General features: G+C 38.9%; 1 protein-coding gene across 1 annotated transcript in view; it reads right to left on the reverse strand.

The window, feature by feature from the left end:
• Asap1 (ArfGAP with SH3 domain, ankyrin repeat and PH domain 1) overlaps positions 1-21,659 on the reverse strand; it is a gene marked incomplete at its 5' end in the record, with an annotated part of 270,321 nt that overhangs the window by 179,907 nt on the left and 68,755 nt on the right.

Raw genomic sequence — 21,659 nt, forward strand, 5'->3', positions numbered from 1 at the left:
AGCTGCAGGGAACCAAGTGATCACAATGGCATAGAATGGCAAATCTTCCCAATTCCTCAAATACGTTTTTGTCTATGTAAGTCCTTGCTGGCTGAAGACACGTCCAACCCTACCTTCTTTAGCTTTCCACAAGGAACATCAGGGCCCCAAATGGCACCTTCCAGGTAAGAATCTCCAAATCGATTGTAACGCCTGCTCTGGCTTGTGGTATCTGCTCTGCATAAGGACCACAGGCTATGGTAACCTGAGAAAGACCAAGGAGAGAACAGCTGCCAAACAGGGTTAGAGAGTAACAGGAACCAAACTGTACTTGTCTCATCCAGTCTGGCCATTAGCCTACAAGGTGGTTCCCTATTACAGCTACTTTATAACTCAGATAATGTCAGCAGAAGAAAAAGACTAATAACCAAAACTATACTAGCTGTCTATACCCAGTGAGTTTACAACAGCTAAAAAGATAGAGCAGGGAAAGCTAAGGTCAAAGAACCAGAAAATTCCACACAACAAAAACAAATTCAAAATGTGAATTCCATTTTTGCCACATGTAAAAATGTTTACACAATCCCATCTTTAAAAATGTAAGCAAAAATAAAAATGGGGGAAAAACCCCACTCAGACATACACACAAAGGAAGTAAGATGATACCAAGTGTTCTCTCTATAAAAATTCAAATAAGTGTCACAGTACTCAAAATCTCACATGCCACCGAAAATAGTCTGGTGAGTGTGAACAAAGGAAGTACAGATATAGAAATGGCTTTCAAATGCTTTAAGAAATATCACAAACAAGAAGCCATTAGCTCAGATTTGGAAATAATTTGTGAGACTTTTCACAGGAATTTCACATTTGTCCCCAGATGACATAGATGTCTTTGCAGCTTATATTGTATCTGCTGACTGAGTGCTTGTCAGCATTTGTTGGGCCCATCACTGGCCTAGCAGGACATTTTTCTGACTACACACTGTGTTCAGAGAGATGGAAGAAGAAGCAAGGAGCCCTTAGGGAAGGCCTCAACTATTGGAGCCCAAGTGGGCAAATGTAAAGGTACTCTTAGCAACAAAATGAAGGTACCCCAAGTAGACTGGTTCTTCAGGCTGAAGATTTATTTCCCCATACCATGAGAAGAGACCTAGTTAGTGTGCTGAAAACTTGAGAAATATCAAAGGGCCATATAAAAGTTAACTGTAAATTAGTACCAACATCCTCATAGTGAGAACACAGAATTGCCTAATTATGTGATATTAAATCATGCAAAGGAAACGAAGTACTGGGCTGTGGCATACATGCTTCTCATTGTATTTCATGAGCATTCTCAAAACAATCGAGCTAAGTAAGACACTTAGGAAGCTATAGTCATACCTCATATTCTAAACAGATTTTATTAAATTAGAAGGGTGTGGCAGGTAGAATCCACCATTCCTATGCTAAATGGAAAAAGGGCAAAGGAAAACACGACCCTCTCCAAAAATGAACTGCATTTTTTTCTGACATCAACAATGTTAGTGTGGAAACAAAGAAATAAACCAGAGACCCACTGGCTTCTGTTTCATTAGAAACACATGGAGACAGTATTTGCCAATGAAGAAACAGTCCTCTGTCTTTGTGAAAGTCTTCCACAGAAATCACCATTTCTTCTTTTTGGACAGTTTATATCATTCAGTTTTGCAGTGAGAGTTCACGCATTAGACTCTGACATATGATAAAGGAGGTGAGTGATACAGGACAAAAAAGCCTAAATAATTCCTAGAATATTTCATCCATATGTATTAAATATCCTTTCTAAATATAGAGGGGGTGTAGCAGAGGAGAGACAGCTGCTGTTTCTGGACTACCCAAAATCTTTTTGCCCTAATTGGTAACCACACTGGGGAATCAAAACTCAAATCCAGGTCTTTTATTTTCTACATGTCCCTTTCTCATCCATTCATGTGTTTAAAACAACCCTTAGAGATAAACAAGGAAAGAACCCTAAAGCCCATTGTACAGATGAAGCTGAAGCAAGGGCATTAGTGAAAGTCACACAACTACTCAGAAATGTTTTAAAACGAGAGTGGAAGCTTCATTTCACACGAACACAAATTTAAAAAGAAGCACAATGTGGTGAAATTGGATTTGCTTTCGAAACAAGCATTCAAGTTCAGATTCAAGTCTGGCTGCTTACTAGCTGTTATGATATTCAATAAGAAATTAACCTCTTGGCTTTAGAAATAAGTGGAATTGAGTAGATTACTCATCTCATCTTAACTCTGAAAGCGGATAGTTTCCACTAGAAAGAACAGAGTCAGAAATGGGGTGGACTGAAAATGAGAAACGAAGAGGACTGAAGGTTAGGAAGGAGGAATATGGGTACACTGAGCAGCCAGAAGAGTCCACACTGAAAGGGCGTCTGCTCTGCTTAGAACACACTGCTCCTCTTGAGCCAAGTCAAGAGAGAACTCAAGGCTCAAAAAGAGATCTGAACTTACTTTTAGTAAACATCAACCACGTATCAGATTAGAAATCTGAGTTTGAGTCTCAGTTCAGTAACTTTCCAATGTTATAAAAAGATCTCAAATTGGTATTCCATGTTCTTTGTTTGATTTGGACAACAAAATGAGCCATGCAAAGCTGATGGTCTTGCCTCTATTCTGCTGACAAAGAACTGCGGTTGCAAGGAATCAAGGGACCTTCAGAAAAGGTCACTAGGCCAGTGAGTAGCAAAGCTGCACTTGGACAAAGATTATTGTATCAGATAGTCCAGTGCCCTTTCCACATTCTTGCTATCCCTTCTTTCCTAGCTTCTCAGCTGGAGTATGGATTTCAGGAGAACCTGGGAGGATAAAATGGTAGCAGTTCTGGCCTAGAACACAAGTTTAGAAACACAGATAACAGATCATAGTCAATTGTGAATGTATTTTCAAAAAGCCCTGGGCATTTTATACAGTCCAACTATGATAATGGCTACTGTATGTTCTCATAAAGAAGTCTTCACAAATCAGCACTTACTACTGAAGGTGTCCTTAACATACACTCTACCAGGGTAGAGAGCAGTCAATCACATCAGCATTTTCAGAATATGGATACAAACTTTTATTATCCAGTTTGAACTCTAAGGTTAATTATCGAAGTCAATAAAAGGCAAGACAAAAGAGGGGGACTGGTACAAAAACACCAATGATTACAGAATGAAAATCTGTAGTAAAATAGTAAGAATTATGCAGTTTCTTAAAATTCAAGACACTTAGTTACTGGGGCTGGGAAGAATGCCAAAAGCGAATTTAATTTTCTATGTTTGAACGTAACTACATTTCAATTTTATTGAAATTTAAATAACAAACACGGAGAGTATTTCAATCCACTTTTCATGGACACGAATAGCATCATTTGCCTTAAAGTAATCCATAATCCACATAGCACACCAGTCCTTGACTTGTTCAACAAGAGGGAAATGAATGCATGGGTTTATAGATTCACTTTTCTCCCCAAATCATGTAATAAACAACATGTGATATTCCCAAAAACATGTTTAAGGCACGTGTTTATGTATGGAACTCTCAGAAAATACGATGTATTTGGTGCTGGTGTTGCCAAATAGAAAAGAATAGAGTGTTGGGGTTGGGTAACCTGGGGTTGTGGACTCTGGATAGGTTACTTCAGCTTGATGAACTCAACTATTGCTTTAGTAAAAATGGAAGTAACACTTATCCTGAAAGGCTGTTGGGAGGAATTAAATAAGCCTACAAATCAGTAAAGGGTAGCTACCCAAACCAGAAATTTACAGAACAACAAAAATACTTTCTCTACTATTTATGGCTCTCCTTCTCTTGCTTTTAAGGCTTTATAAATCTCTTTATGGTTAATGTCATCACTGTTACTAGATTTTTTTCACTGAAAGACTGATGTATACTTGTTAACTGAACTTGCAAATTTACTCTAGTGAGAGGGTACCTTCTTTTTTTTTTGGAAACAGGATCTCATTATGTAGTCCAGTCTGGCCTCAAACTCAGTGATCCTCCTGCTTCAGCCTTGTGAGTGCAGAGATTTCAGGAGTGTGCCACCATGCCTCTTTAGTCTTTGATTTCTGCATTATATCAGGGTTTTCAGACTGGAAAGTTTATCTGGGGGGTTTTCACTCAGTTCTGGGGCACATCTACATGGGGACATGTGGGGAACCCAGGGACTAAGACACAATCAAGGTAGGCGGCTCATTTTCCTCTAGGAAACTGTACCTTACACATGTTCTCTATTTTGTAATACCAGTTAGAGTCCAACTTGGTCTGATCACACTATCAAAGCAAAGCTATCCAAGCTCCTGCAATTATAGTTTTAGGGACTCCATGAACACTCTAAAATTGATCATTTCTCTACTTCTTTTACCAAATAAGGAAAAAGAAACATAAATGAAAGTATATGGAGATTCCTTGTTTTAGGTGTTTAAAATAAAAAACTATAAATTCCATTTATATTTTGTACTTTAATCCCTTTTTTAAAAAACTTTATTATTATCTGTTGACTTGTAAAAACAAATGGAAACATTTCTGAAATCTCACTGAAATCTGTATGTTCACCAACTGCAATAAAACTGACCATCTGCACTCTGTGTGGCGACCTAGTATCCATTACGCTGTGTGAACGTGACTGTGAACACTTAATGATTTCCCTTTAGCAAACTGAAAGGCTACTAGCTTAAATGCTTTTTTTTTTTTAATACAAGCATTGCCCAAAGAGAAAGAAGTCTAGCCCCACATACTATCACATACAAATTAAATGAGACACAAAATGATCTACAAATAAGCTAGAAAAAAAACGAAACACAATCACACACACTTTTCTTTATCAAGTATTTCCTCAGCGCCTTTCTTGCTCTAGGTGTAAAGGATATAAAAGCAAACAGTCCCTGACCTGTGAAAATTCACAGACAGAAAAGCAAAATCCCATGCATTAATCACAACAGCCCTGATATGTTTAATAACAGGGACAGAATAGTTGTTCAAGCGTCAGATTTTGGAAGCAGACAAACCTGGGTTTGAGCAACTTCCTAGGGAACTTATCTTAGTTTCCATCTCTGTAAAAGAGGTAAGAACGGCTACCTCCCAGGACTGTTGCAAGGATTAAATGAAATAAAGTAGGAAAGGTAACTTGCTAAGAGAAAAGGAGGTAGGTGCTCAATAAAAGCTATGGTGTTGCAAAAGGGCAAGTGGGAGAAGCTGATGCTGGGATGGAGTTCTGAAGGCTAAAAAAGAAGTTTTGCCAGGTGTGGTGGTGCACAACTGTAATTTCAGCACTTGAGGCTAAGACAGGAAGATCTCCCAGAGTCTGAGGCCAGCCTGGACTACATAAAGGAGTTCAAGGCCAGCCTGATCTGCCTAACAAGATCTTATCTTGAAAAAAAATCAAAAAACAAAAAACACAAAACTCCCAAAAACCAAAACCAAAAAGTCTCTTTTCTATCTCTGTAGCATTTCCTTTCTAGAACTTGAGGTCTGTCCTCATGGCTCTGTGCTCTCGCCTCACCTTGAAGAGGCTGAGATATGCTGCATGGAGCTTGTTCATGACAGTATTAGGGCATGAAGTTTTTCAAGCATTCCTAAGGCTAGGCAGCATATCAAAGATGTTTTGGCACTTGTTCGCCAACAAGCTACAAAATCAACACCAATTACCCAACATAGCACACAAACTCTAGGGGGAGTTTTTTGTCTGTTTTTAAAGGGTGCCATCCCTACCCTTATGAAAATTATACAAGTTAACAATTTGGAAATAGCAAGACTGGTGGTGGGTAAGTAGAAGAGGATGCCACACACAGGAAACTAAAGGATCACACATACAAATGATTAGTAAAGACAGAAAGATAATGTTAGTGAAAGAAGCAAGCTTAGCCTATTATGACTGGGAGAAGGTATGACACAGTTGCAAGAGCCTTGGTGATTTAAGAAAAACAATGACTAATTAATTAGTGTTAGCTGGGCTTTGCCAGTCAAGAAACACGGTTCAATGTCACCAGACTGATTTTTCCAAAACAGATATTCCATGCTCATAAGACATTTCCTGAAATTTATATGACAGTAACTAGGTAAATTTGGTAGTGCACCTGAAACCTCTCGGGGCCAGATGTGGCAAGTGGATCACTAGTTCATGAACTGCATAAATTACTATGGGAGAGAAGAAACACATCTTAGGCAGACTGGAGAAGTAGGGACCACTTTGCAGAGAACATGAGATGATGTATATGGGCTTAACTTTAAAAGATAGCAGGATGCAGATAGCTGAAGAAGAGTGGAGAGGCCAAACAAAGGCAAAGAGGTTTAGGTAGAGTTTGGGAATAAAAACAGGAGAATGACCTGATTAAAAAGCAGAAAGTGGTAAGTGAGAATAGGTATGTGAGAAAAGTAAGAAGCAAGAGGACTTAAAACCAGACACAGAAACTCAAATTTCATAGACAGGCAAAGCAGAATCATTGCCTGTAGCTGACATAGAAAAGCAGTGAGGAACTCTCACAAAGACTAAGAACCTGAAGGAATGTGCTGAGTCTGAAGAGAAACTGATGTCTGGATAAAAGGCAAAGTTCTCAGAAGAATAACAGTCCCCAGGAACTTCAAGACAATCAGAGACTCATCAGATATATGAAATTATGTGAAGCCAACAGGAACTTATCTGGACACACAGTATTTCGCTGACTCCATCCATGACAACCTGGTGGGGGACCGAGTGTGTGATCAGAACAGCTCTTTAGAGATTCATCACCATCACATCTTTCCTAAACTCGCAGTTCACTGGCACAGTGGATGGAGATTCTCATGGATAGGACCCATCCCTGGAAAGATATTAATGTGGCTAACTGAATATGCAGGGTCCCCTTGAAACTGGGAGGATCTAAAAACTGCTTTAAAAAAATCCTCATACATAAAACTTAGGAATTTAATAATCAGAGCCAATATCCCAAATGTTGGAGGAATGGAAATATGAAAATTCAAACTGGCCAAACAGCTCAGAGAACAGTCAGATTCTATAAATCATAAACATAACTGGATTCAAGTGACCACAGAGTAATTCAGCCTATAGAAATCAGACTCCACTGAGGGCCAGAAAGGCAAAAACAGGATCCAAACCGTGATAACCCAAGAAACTTAAAGCTTTTAACGTGGGGAAAGTAAGTTGTTTTATGAAGAGAAAGCTGTCTTGGCCAAAAAACTGGAAGAGTAAGAACCCAGGTATCATTGTGATTTACAAAGACAGGAGCGCTAACTTAGTAAGGCCAGTGGTTTCTTTAGTTAAGTTTTGCAACCAGTGACAATGAATCCCAGCGACTATACACAGACTAAGAAGTAAGATAAGGTGCAGGGAGGGGAGGGGAATTTAGCACTGCAGTTGTGTCACAGCAACAAGTGACAAAGAGGACAGCTCTACAAAGAAGGAAAAACACCTTTCCCAATACTCCTTCCCACCATAAAGAAAATGTGATCTCCTTAGAAGGTAATGAAACAAATCATCCCTTTTATTCTCAATACACACATACTTGTTAACTGGGTGGCTGCCCACAAAGATTGGTCCTAATGTCCTTGAAGGAGGAAATGGAGAAACTCCACCAAACATATTCTTTTCAGGATCTAAGAAAGTAAACAGATCACTCTCTAGCAATGACAGTCCTAATGGTTTTTCAGAATTTGAATCTTCCTTCACTGCAAAATTTAGAGTGAAATACTTCAGAAATAGAAACCAAAGGGGCTTAGCAACCCACTCTAACTCTCATTTTCCTATAGCAAGCATGAAGGAAAGTATTTGCAAAATAAATATTAGGACTTGCCAAAGAAGACCTTCTTTCCTTTCTTCCTCTGACTCTGGCAGTGATGGGGACTGAACTCAGAGCTGTCACAATGAGCTATACACCTAGTCCTTTTTCTTTCTTTTTTTCTTCCTTCCTTCCTTTTTTATTTGCTTTGCTTTTTTTGTGTGACAGAGTCTTACTAAGTTGCTCAGGCTAGACTTGAACTTGCAATACTCCTGCCTCTCACTCCTAAGGAAAGCTGGAATCACAGGCACATGGCACCAGGCAAGCCTGGTTCCACAAATGACTTTTAAGTAATCAACTTTCCTTGAAGAACTTCCAGAAACAAATAAAAATGGAATACTAGAGGAGTTTTGAACCATCAAGTTAAACAAAAAATAATGTGGTGTCTGCCTGTAGGAATTAGTAATTGTGGAAATTTTATGAATGAAGAGACTCTTATGTGTGTCAGCCAAAAAAACCACAATCTTATCACTAGAAGCATTTCTGGTGGTACAAATACAATGAAAAAAATATATATATAATTATACACTGCTTCTCAGCCTTTTAGCTAAGATTAAGTGAAAAATGTAATTATAATCATATTTACAACAGCCATTTAAAATTGATTTAATTACTGAAATAAAACCATCATAGATACAGCAGCTAAGACAGACAACTGTAATCCTGACATCTTTGAAAAACTAAACAAACAAAATAGGTTGTTTTTGATTTTCTGAATGCTCTGGGAAAGCACCTATGATCAATGTCAATCTGGTATTCAAATTCAGCTGGAATAAGGCTGGTATCAGTTTTTGTCTTCCATAGGCAACAGCCAGATTTTCTTTAAAAACATGAAATATTTATTTATGCCTTTCACAGCAGAAGGTTTGCTGCCTCTGGTTTCTGCTATGTTTGTTCCTGCACAGAAGTACTAACAAAGATTAGTGAAAAATCAGATGATGGCATGAATGGTGTAAAAAAAACTTATTTCTAGGAACCATAGCAGAAATGTTTCTGAGGAAAGGGAAGAATTTAACATACATATAAGTGAGGCACACAGAAGCTCAAACAGCCACCATCAGAAAAGAGTATCACTACAACACATCATAGATACAACAGAATCTTAGAAGCTGTTATAGAAAAGCCAACAAATCACTTACAAAGGTAAACTCATTACAGTTAATAGTAAACTTCTCAACATAAATCTTAAAGGCTAAGATACCTTGGAGTAAGATGTTTTAAGCCCTAAAAGAAAACAACTTCCAGCCCAGGCTACTATGTCTTACAGAACTACCTTTCAAAATTGATGAAGAAATAAGGTCTTTCCACGACAACGAGCACCTTAACTGGCACTCCAAAAAATTCTCAAGAATATCCTAGATAGAGACAATGACAGCAAGGATACCAAATTGCCTAGTGGAATAAATGCATCAGGCAGGGTACCGAGTTAAGTAAAAGGGGATGGGATAGGGAAAGAATCAGCAAGAGAAAAACAATGTAATGACAGGAATAAGTCCAACACTTGTCAGTAGTAACTTTCAGTGTGGATGATCTCAACTTCCCAATCAAAAGATACATATTAGATTAAAAAACAAAACCCACCAGAATGTGCATACAAGAAACACATTTACTCCAAAAAGAAATCCATAGACTAAAATCCAAAGGATGGCAAACAATATGCCATGCAACTGAAACCTGAAAGCAAAAGAGCAGCTATCCTATCATCAGACAAAGTGGGTTTAAAGCCAAAACTAATCAGCAAAGTCACTATGTATTGCTCAAGGGAACAATTCAACAAGAAGAGATAATAACTATAAATATATATGCACCAAATACTGGCACTTCCAACTTCATAAAACAACAGTACTAGACATAACGGAACAGATAAACATCAACCCATTCATAGTGGGGGACAGCATAAATAGATCAACTAGACAAAAATCAATGAATACATACCAGAATTGAACCACACCTTTATACAATTGGACTTAATACATTATCTACAAAGTATTCTAGCCAACAAGAGAATATACATTGTTCTTAGCAGTACATGGAACTTTCTCCAAAACAGATCATAAACTGTGATTTCAAATGAAAGGACAAAGGTCATTTCAGAGACCTGATGGGGCAAAAGTATGTATTTGAGATTTTAGAGAAATGTCAGGTCAATTTACCAAACTGTCACTTATGCTACACAGAACAGTATATAGAGTCAGGAATGAAAAATTGCCAAACCCAGCCAACCTGCTAGACATTCACCCTATTAAAGGACACAAATAGCTAATAATGTTCTATAAAGTATCACATAATTGACTTCTGACATAATCTAGGTCTGCAAGTTTGTACAACAGAATTGTAAAATAGGCCTTATTTTCATTTTTTAGATGAGAAACCCAAATTAGAGGGTTTATGAGATTTGTCTCCAGAGCTGGGCTTCAATTCTTGGTCTTTACAATGTATATCCCCATTACCACAATAAACTGTATTTCTCTTGGTTGGAAAAATTAATTTAATTAGGTCTTCTCCCCAGAATCATTACCTTCCTTCTCAAAAAATGGGATGAATAGATAGATGGGTAAATCACTTAGCAGTATTCATAAAGGAGAATGTGACTTAATGAATGAATACATGATACTGACTACTTCTTCCATTTATTTGAAGTCTGCCCAATTTGAAAACTTTATTCACTTTATCTATTATTATCCTTTAACACTAGTCAGGCTGTCTTTCAAGCTGTCCTTTGGCACATGTGCCACAGTTGCTATTCATTATCACTGAAGGCTCTAAAAGGTTTTCCATCACCCATCTAGCCAGTATTTGTCTGTTCTAGGCATCTGAATGTGCAGGTGAATACACAAAGATATATGAAGTTTGGTCGCTGGCCTCTCTTGGTGCTTATCTTTGTTTACTGAGAATCAAATAATTCGGCTTAACAGTCTCTATTTCCCTGTGCTCTACCTGACCTGATTACTAGGTATGTACTCTTTTCTCTGAGAAACACCCTTTGAAGTTCTCCCTCCATGCTTGCCTTCCATCCTGCAAGCTGGGCTTGCTTTCTTTCATCTCTATAGGCTTTTATCCTCATCACTTCTACAGGAAAACCTTGCTTTCTTACAACATCAGTATATCTTGTAATAAATGTGGTTAATGTTCTCTGTGGGTGTGAATTTTGCTCCCTTCTTATCACTTCATAATGATGAGCTCTGAGATATTCCTAGAGTTTAGATGTCAAATGTTCCCCAAAGCCCTATATGTTAAAGAGTTAACCCTCAGGATGGTACTTTTGAGAGGAGATGGGGCTTAGCAAGAGGTGGCCCTCAGGTCACTGCATGTGTACTCTCCAAGGGGATTTTGGTACTCCTGCCCTCTTCCTTTTGCTAATGGACTGGAACCTTTAAAATTATGAACCAAAATACAGTAACCCCTTTATATAAAGTATCTCCAGGATTAGTACAGTTACAGAAAGCTGAGACATTAAGGCTGTTTGGTCAGTTGTGCATTTATTTAGGCAATTGTATACCTTTTAAAATTCAATAAATATACTGCATGTTGGGAGTGCTGATCATCTACCTCAGTCTTGGTGTAAATGATGAATGCAAGGGTATAGGTATAGTACAGTGATAAAGCTCTTGCCTGTGTGCAAGGCTGTGGGTTCAATTCCCAATATCACAAAATAAGGAAGTGACAACAGGAGACCTTTTGAGCATTTACTATGCATCATGCTCTGTTCTTAGTGCTTTACATGCTTTAAAATATTAAATCAGGTAGCAGCCTTCATTTTACAGAGGAGCAAAATAAACTTCCATGTATACAAAAGTAAATGACTTGCTCAAGCAGGATTAAAACCCAGGAATTCTGGCTTCTATACACCCTTGGTAACCACAGTACCATCAGTCAAGGAAGGTACTGATGGTACGGAAAGGATTCCTCTAGCTCCTAAGACTCTCAATTTTGTGAGTGATATTTTTGGTTCTTATCAAGCTAGTTATATGGTCAAATGAATGCCAGCTTTGCTTTTGTTGAATTGTGAATAACTCTGTAAATTCATTCTGTGGCAGCTTTTATTTTGTTCTGATTTTTGCCAAAACTCATTGTTAAGTGCTTTATAAGCAGCAGTACGGTACTATCTTCTAAAACCTGCTCTAGCCTTTCATACTCTGAAACCTTGAGAAAATTATATTTCATCAAGTCTCATTTTCCTCATCTGAAAATCAGAGATTACAGTTTTGCTTGGCAAAGCTTTTTGTGAGGATTGAGGGAGTTAATACTTGTTGTCTCCCAGGATCATGCCCAGAACATAGTGTTTTATCAGTAACTGGTAGTTGAAAGTAAGATTTCATTGGTTTTTTGTTTGTTTATTTTTTACCAGGAATCAAACTCACAATCTTGCATTTTCTAGGCAGGTGCTGTGCCACTGAGCTACATCTCTAGCCTAGAAAGCATGATTTTAGAAGTCTGTTCCGATTTTCTACTATAAGACAGGCAGCTGAAATTATTTATTATATCTGTGCCAATAATGGGTAGGCTCACTGTTTTTGTTTACTTTTAATCAATATTTGGGGCATTGTTAGCACTTTTTAGTTAATTTTAAAATTTGTGTTAGTGCATGTCTGCAATACATGATGATTACACTTACATAGGGAGTTCGCACATGAAAATAAGAACATATATTAATTCTTTTCCTTCCCCTCCTCTCCATTTCTAGAACTCCTTTATATTTTCAAGAGATCTAGCTCCCTTCTTTCTGTTACCTGTCTTTTATTTTGCTCCTTTAATTACTTATACTTTGGATTTCTTACATATGAGAAACCATGTGATGTTTAAGCTTTTATATTTGATTTATTTTGCTTAACATGGTTTCAAGGTGCATCCATTTTCCTACAAAATAACCAAATGTGTCCTTCTGTATGGTAGAGTATCACTACTCCATTGTGTATAAATACACTTTCTTTATCTGCTAATGGACATATAGACTGTTCCCAAGATTTGGCTACTGAGGAGTCGTGCTGCTATAAACATGGATAAACATATATAGTTCTCTCAGAACTGTTAACATTTGCATTTCAGAACAGGAAATAAAGTAACAGTGGACTTATAATTGCACCTACTATGTTGCACTGGGTCATTTATTTAAGTACCCTTCCTGGCAAAAGACAACTAGCAAATGAAGGACAGACCAGTGCCATAAGCATCTTTGTATCCCAGAGCTCAAACAGCAAAGGCAATGTGACTGGTACCCCATACGCATCTGATGGGCTTATGTGTTCTTTGGATTTAGAAGATGAGTGCCTCCTACTTGTGGAGATTTTCATAGGATTGAGACATTGAATACATCAAAAGTCTTTGTTATTCTTACTCCTTTTAAGCCCGGGCCAATCTTGTTGTGCCATCACACCCATTTCCTGAGTATCTGGAGAATAAATGAATGAAGTAACAGAAGTACTGAATCTATCTGCCACTAAATCAACACTCCCCATGGCCCTACGCACTTCTCCTATGGCTCACATACTCTACACTTTGGATTGGACGTTGTATAATTGTGTCACTTCTCCTCCTCACATTCCTTCCAACTAAAGCCAGGGCTAGTATGTCTAGCCTAGTCCACATGAAAATACATGCTTTACTTCATAAAGAACTCCCACGTCCTTACAGCTGTGCCTCTTTTCAAAAGCAGTCATTCTTCCCAGATTGGTGTCACATTTATGAAGTCTTTCAAAATGTCAAACCACTTCCACCATTCCAAACTGATTGTCGATCTTTATCTGTACATTATTGCCTTGCAGATGCTCTGAACCCGCACAAGTCCTTGCACCCTGCATTTAACACACAGGATGATATTCCTCCTTTTATTCCTTGTGTCAAGTTCTGTATGACCAATTTTAGTGTTCTATCATGTACTGTACACTTTTCCTTCCTTGTTCAACAGGCTTTCTAGGAACAAGATTGGCCCGGTCTTAAAAGGGAGTAAGAATAACAAGGACTTTTGATGTATTCAATGTCTCAATCCTATGAAAATCTCCACAAGTAGGAGGCACTCATCTTCTAAATCCAAAGAACAGTTTGCAGGCTGAAGAACAGAAAACACAAGTTGCCACGCTACCATTTCAGGAATCTACTTATCTTGACTTTCCCCCTGAGGCCTGCCTCTGTGGCAGCTAAAAATGAACTTCAGATTCTTGTATATATTCATATACCCCTCTAGTCAGGAGCGATGAAAACTGGTATGTAAATGGAGACATTACAGAATACTCTTAGCATGTGAGTGCCAAGTTCTGCTAGTGTTGGAAAAACCCAGACGAAGCCAGACTGACATCAAATTAAAAATGCTAGGGCTAGAAATAGACAATTGCTAAAGTATATATTCTAAGTAGATTAGTTCTGGGGAAAATGATTTCCTAAGACCAAGGCCAGTTTCTTGTTCATCTGCTCCTTCATCTCTGTCTCCACAAGTCTCTACTCCCGGACTTACTGACCTCGTTAAAGAAAAAGACTGCAGAAAGTCATCTCCTGCCACTTTCTCCAGACGTACTCAGAAAAGAAATGGAAGGTTCGAGGTGGGGTCATCTACGTAATAAAAACACTTATTTTCTTTTCATGTCCTACAGGGCCCCAGTGAGAATACAGGTGAAGGGAAGAGGAAGCAGCAGGTGGGAAGAGGAAGTAGTTAAATTTGATAACAAAGGACAGAGCAAGTGAAGGCAATAAATGCAGGTGAGTGAATAAATCAATACTTTTCATTCACGTCTTGAAAAAGCAGCCAAAGCCCCAATTTATATAGCAAGAGGCGAGATTCATTTATTTATTTATTCTTCCAGGCACAAATGATCTCCTCAGATCCCAAACTGTTGTGTGTTAGCATTCTGTAAAGTGTGGAAAAGCCTGATAACTCTTGGGCTCCCTACAATGTCACTTGTTATATTCTACTACTTACAGGGGACACTGAGGAAAGACAATATGCGAGCATTCCATATAAACTGCAGTTTGTTCATTCACGGTCAGGGACCAGACTATTCTCAAGCCCTAGATCACACTTACCTTCCTTAAATACCTCCTGAAAAGCTGATGAGGAGCTAAGTTGCAAATTTTTAGTTTTATCTTCCATCCTTCCTCTCCCTTTCAAGTGCTATTAGAACTCCATAAGAACTAGACAACTGGGGAAAAGAAAAGGGCAAAACCCAGAGTACAGATCACACATGTGTGCATTTTCACCTAACACGTATGAATGCCATATCCCAGGGCTACCATGGTGGACAGGACTCTTTCTGGGCCCTCAGAGAGTGTATAAGCTGTCTGGATAGGTGGCACATGCCTGCAATTCCCAGCTACATAGAAGACTTTGGTAAGAAGACTGCAGGTTCCAGTCCAGACTGGGCAATTTAATGAGACCATGTCTCAAAACAAAATTCAGGTCAGTGGTAGAGTATGTGTTCAATCCCTAGTACGTCGGTGTGGGGATGCGGAAGGGAGATAATCTGTTAAGATGGATCGATCAGCTTTGTAACAGAAGCACAACCAATAATCTACCTGCCTTCCAACCTCAACCCAGGCCAGAGGCTTTAATTACTTAAAGCCCTTTGAGCTGAGCTTTATGGAAGAGAGAATGAAAGAATGGTAAACCAAGGTGTAGGAGGAGGGAAGTGGCTTTCTGTCCCAGGCTCTAAATAAGAAACATTAGGGCACTGTTCGAAAGTTGATTATTCATTACTATAGATTTCATTACTATAGAGTTCATTACTATAGAATTCCACTCCTGGTCCATATTCTTCTCCAGCCACAGTCATCTCACATTCCCTGTGTACACAAGTGCACCCACGTAAATGCAGAGCTGAAAGCAAAGACAGAGAGCTACAGAAAGGTGACACCATTTCCCTCCACGTTACAGGCAGCTCCTCTGTATCCCTTAAAATCCAATCTTGCTAAATGCCACCCTTGCCACTCACTACCACAAGTCAGAGGTGTGATTCAGTACAAGTAAATATGCACTGGCAAATCTGGATTTGAAGCCATCAGTTGGGTAGTGACCCTTAACTCTTTCTGCACCTGAACAGACCCAGAGCACCTTCACATGGTAAGTGGAAAGATGACATGAGATAATTTAATGTGTTACATCAAAAGAAATCACGAACAGAGTGAAAAGAAAACCCACAGACTGGGAAAAATTTTAGCCAACTGTACCTCAAAGGGCTTCTATCTACAATATATAAGGAACTGAAAAAAATCAGGCTTCCCAAATTCAAAGACCCAATCCAAAACTGAGCATCTAAGATAAATACATACTTCTCAGAAGAAGAAATACAAATAACAAATAAATATATGAAAAGATGTTCAACATCATTGGTCATTCGAGAAATGCAAACTAAAACACTGAGAATTCATCTCACCCCAGATAGAATCACTATCATCAAGAAATCAACCATAACAAATGCTGGTGGGGCTGTAGGGGAAAAAGGAACCCTTCTCCACTGTTGGTGAGAGTGCAGTCTGGTACAACCACTATGGAAATCAGTGTGGAGATTCCTCAAAACACTAGGATTAGAGGTCTCAATGGACCCAGCTATTCCCCTTCTGGGTATTTTCCCAAAAAATTAAAAACATCATACCACAGAGATATATGTGCACCCATGTTTACAGCAGCACAATTTGTTATAGCTAAACCTTGGAAACAACCCAAATGCCCATCAACTGAGGAATGGATAAAAAAGATGTGGTTTCTTTATACAATGGAGTATTACTCAACTATAAAGGAGGATAAACTTGAAGCTTTTATAGGTAAAAGGATGCAACTAGAGACCATACTTATAAGTGAAATAAATCAGACTTTCATGTGTAAACATTGTATTGTCTCCCTAGTATAAGGAACTAAAAGGGTAAATAAAACCCAAAAGGTACAACAGATACTGTGAAAGGGAAAGAAACTGCCCAAAAGGAAAGAACTACTGGGATGGAGGAAAGAAAAGAAAGGAAAAGGGAAAGAAAATCTATCTATCTATATTTATATCTATATCTATATACACACACATATACACAAGATAGCTAAGACAGACCACTAATTTTTTTAGTTCATTGAAGGGAACAGTTTGTGCTTATATTATTTGATCAATTTTGCATGCCTGTATCTTGTAGTCTGAGCAACTACTCTGAAGATAACAATATGCAATATATTAACCATTGTTAATTTCCTATTCTCTTGTTTTGAAACTGTGAACCATTATTTTTATCTCTTTAAAATAATATATGCATATTTATATATTTTCATTTGTTAAAGTGTCTGGCACACAAACCTAAATTCTCCCTTATTGAGGCCACTTCTTTACTTCTGCAGTAGAAAGAACATCAAGAGCCACAAGTAAGCAGAGAAAATTATGTGAACAACAGATAAAGGTCAACTCCAGCATTTATTTAAAGTCACAGTCTAGCTACTAACACAAATTACAAGGGACTCTGGCTTAACTTGGAAGAGAAGAGAAGCCATTAAAGGGGTGATGAGATGCCTACTTTTTAAAATTAACGCGTCTGAAAGTCAAAAGATGAGCAAATCCTATTTACATGAATGTGTATAGGCCCTCAAATACAACAGGGAATGAAATAATAAATATATCCTACATTTTTTCCCAGGTAGATTTAAAGCCCTGAAGGTAGTAATTCCCACCCCCTGTTGGTAAAGACTCAGCCACACAAATTACTATGGAACCACCAGAGCAGAGCTTCCTGAATCAGAAAGAACTGAGTTTAAGTCACTGTTCTGGCACTTATTTAATTGGGCACCCTGGGTAAAGTACAAATAAGTCCTGTGCCTCCCTTTCTACTGCTATAAAATAGAGAAAACAATAATAGGATAGTGGTAGTTACTGTGAGGTTTAAATGAGATAATATTTATAAAACATCTAGCAAAAAGTAAACATACAATGTAGTTTTTAATTACATGTAACTGGCCCCTGCAAGGCCCTAAACTGGGAACAGAAAGGATTCTGTAACAAGCTCAAATGACCTATGTGCACGTTGGATTCTAATCTGTGTTGCCACTGGTTTCGGAAAAGCTCCTAAAAATACCATGAAGCCATTGCACAAGGTATTTTTTCCTAATCAGTCCTTAACTGTTTCATGGAGATATCAGGAACATTTTTATATCAGGCCCTAGGCTGTGCTACATTTCAAAGTTACATATATTAAGTTTAGGCACTGTGATATATTAAATAGAATTGCAAAAAAAGAAAAGAGGTCCCATCTTTACCTCCCAAGGCCCTTCCTTTAGTTTCTAAAATACCATCCAATTAAAAGGACTGTGAGATTATGTAAAGGCCACATGTCTCAGCTTTGAAACCCCAGTCCAGTGGAGTTTACTGAGAGCTGGTTACTCTTTAATCCCTCCAGCTCCTCAGTGCCCAGAAGAAAACTGACTGTCTTCTTACTTACCAGTTGTACTCTGGATACTGGCTTCTCAAAGGACAAGATACTCCCCACACTGACAGCGCCACTTGCCACTAAGCAGACGTTTACCGGGTTGAGCACCATGTAAAGTATATGTCTGTGCTTGGTTGTTTGTCCTTGGGTGCTTCTGTGTGAAGAACAAACATGCTCTGTTCACACTGAGTTCTGTGAAAATCTTCCTCAACAGAGGCATACAGAGCTCTGACCATGCGAGGAAGCAGGCACCACTGTGTTTGTTGAAATTGTTATCTCAGTCCCATGCTTTCCTCTTTTTGCTTTTGCTAAGCTCGTATCTGTCCTGCTGAGAGGTAGCTACTCATTATAAGACAACTCGAATAGTGAACCTCCTGCAACCTCAGACCTTATATCTAGGAAGAATTCATAGCTCTGCATCAAGTAATCCCTTTCTTCTGTACCACTACCCCTTCCTTTTCAATCATTTATCCATTCTTGCAGAGCAGAAGGCTGACTATACATTTAGTTTAAAAAGAAAAAAATTAAGGTATCTTTCAAGTAGATAAAATTTGTTCCCACATATTTTCTGTCTGTTATTCTGCTACAGGCACCTGTAAATAGGGAAAGATAAAGGTCTCTCCCTGAACAATAGTTCTTACTTTTCCACAGTGGTAGCTTTCAATGTTAACTGACTGGGTTTGCTGGAGATAAAAGTTCACATTTGTCACTCAGAAGAGTAGAAACAAAGGATTCCAAACTCTGAAAAATCTCAACTGATGCTAGCAGAAGTGATCATAAACAGCTATATGACAGTTAAATTTATGCTTTGGGAAGTTGTATTAAATGAACAGGGAGCAATAATCTAGTGTAAACATTATTGTTATTACTGAGTATCAACTATTTGCCACGCACTGCACTATATTTTAAAGTGTCAATTTTTTTCTAAATTGGCAGTCTAATTTTTAAGTATTATTATCTATATTTCACTGATGAGAAAACTGAGTCTGGCCTTGTTTACGAAGGGGCCAAACAGCAGATCTGGAATTCAAACCCAGCCTGATTTCAAAGCCCAGGCTACTAGCTGCTGGTCCATAATCTATAGCAGCACAGCAGCTCTACCTCCTACTACACATAGTAAAACTCTCCAGAAGCTCCTAGAATCTTACTGCTCTCTGCTACCCATCAAGCAGTTTACAAAGCGATTTCTAGTTCTGACTCTATCAGAAATAAAGAAAACAAATGAGTTAAAAACAAGGCAAACAAGGCAGAGCGACAACACTCACTCACATATTTCTTCTGCAGAAGCCCACGGCTTCAAAGAAGGGAACACCAAGGTCAGCCAATGCCTTGACTTATTTGCCTACCACTCATCTTCAGACAAGCTCATAAGTACAACTGGGCAAGTGACACACTCTTGCAATTAAATTGTTCAGTGAAGACACATTAGCCCAAAAAACCACCTGAGAACTGAAATGAGGGAATTTGAGAAAGCTGCTTCCTTTTTTTGGACTACCATGTTCTTGTGGCTAAAATGTGGAGTTTGAAGGGATAAGTCTTAAGGGATCATTTTGCTCTAAAATTCTTGGATTCCAAGATTCTAAATAAGTGACAAAGAGCTAGTCAATGAGTATGAAATACTGTGTCACCAATCCAGGATCCTCCAGCCATAAGTGGGTAAGTGGGTAGCTCCTACGATGATGGCTATGTCCATGAAGACTGTATTAGAAGAAAGCTCATAAAATCTGCTCAACACAATTTATCACACAGATAAAACCCCAAATGGCAGGTGGGCAGGAAAAGTCCTCATTTTCAGGGGCTGAGCATCATTTCAGTCCTAAGAAAGCAGCTATGGGTTAAACATTTCTTGACTCTCTCTCCCTAGCCTTTTGCACCCCCTTTCCCCTTTCCAGGCCAGGTCTTACTAGATTATCTTCAACTGTTACCTTTCACATATGCTTGCTCTCTTCACTTCATTCTATAGCCGGAAACAGTCCTTCTAAGAAGGCAGATCAGAGCACGTCAACCCCTTGTTTCAAACCCTAACAGAGTCTGCTGCTCCTCCAGATCCATTACCATGTGCTTTTCCCATCAAGGTTTAGCTACAGCAAAACCTCTTACCTTCTCAAAAGTGGTAGGTTCTGTCCATCTCTGTCCTTCTGATGCCCACTGGGATGTCACTTCCTCTGAAATTCCACCTTTGATGAGGACAACCAGGTTGGTTCCCCTGCTCTGACCACTGAGGACCTTGGCACTCTGTCACAACACTAACTATATTCCCTTGTAAATTCCTGTTCATGTGTCTGACTCTTCCATCAGACTATAGTTGTCAAAGTGGCAGAACACATCCATCCTGTACTCATTTGTATCCCAGTATCTCACAGGATACTTAGAACACGATATGCACTTTAGAAACATAAACATTTACGTCCCTGTTGATGATATAAATGGCATCTTAACTGAGAGGACTGTAGAAGAGGAGAAAAGCGGACAAGCAAACTGGGAGGCCAAAACATGGGGAGGGGACAGCTGGGTGCCCAACAGGGTTTGTCTGTGCCTTTGCACGTCTGCCCAGGGGCTGGGTGAGAAGTGAACAGATGCAGAAACAAAAGAGAGGCTGTGAAGCGTTCAAGGGCAGACTGTGTCCTGTGCTACATGCAGATGTGCCCATTGTACACTCTGGAGCCCAGGGACACTGAAAAACACTCAGTTATATTTCCAGCGTTCAGAGGTGCTGGCCAAGAGAACATGCTTTTAGTGCCGCACATATGCACAGAGGACTGAAGCAAAAGTGGGTCACAAACTCAGCAATGCTCCTTCACTGGCACCGCTAGCGGATCACGCCCCCTCAGTTGCATGGCCAGCACTTCCTAGCACGGCACTTCCCTCTTCCTCCCACTCTGCTCTCTAGCCTATCTAAAGATTGAATATCCTGGCAGGATCTGTGGCCAGAAAGTAGTGATCTATGGTTTAGTTGCTATGCTATTGCTACAGGCACCGTTATCATTCCCCATAAACTGTGACAATACAGAAAGGTAGACCAAATACAAAACGATTTGTAGAAACTTTTTGGAGTACAGTTAAAATACATTAAAAATTCAAAGGAACAACAAAAGGAGTTTAGAAGAAGAAAATAAACTTCTTTTTTAAAACATACTGACTTCTGGGAAGATGGTACAATGGTGAGTAGCACAGAAATAGCCTCTCTGATACTGGAATATCAGATGCTGATATCCAGATGCTGGGATACAGCAACGTGAAGAAGAGAAGGAGGAGGCAAGTGGGTCCCTGGAACCCAGCAAGGATCTGAAGCAAGAATTAAGAGCCCATGGGAGAGGAACCACTGCCCTGGAAAGAGCAATTGGCAATTTTTGCCAGCTGTTCCTCCGACAAAGGACTAATACTTAGAATATACAGAGAACTCAAAAAATAAAAAAAATCAGACTCCACTCCCCAAATTAAAAGACCCAATCCAAAAATGGGCATCTGAAATGAACAGACACTTCTCAGGTGAAGAAGTAGAAATAGCAAATAA

This window comes from Chinchilla lanigera, unplaced genomic scaffold (assembly GCF_000276665.1).
Source record: "Chinchilla lanigera isolate Chin_1 unplaced genomic scaffold, ChiLan1.0 scaffold00060, whole genome shotgun sequence".
In the NCBI taxonomy this organism is placed as follows: domain Eukaryota; kingdom Metazoa; phylum Chordata; class Mammalia; order Rodentia; family Chinchillidae; genus Chinchilla; species Chinchilla lanigera.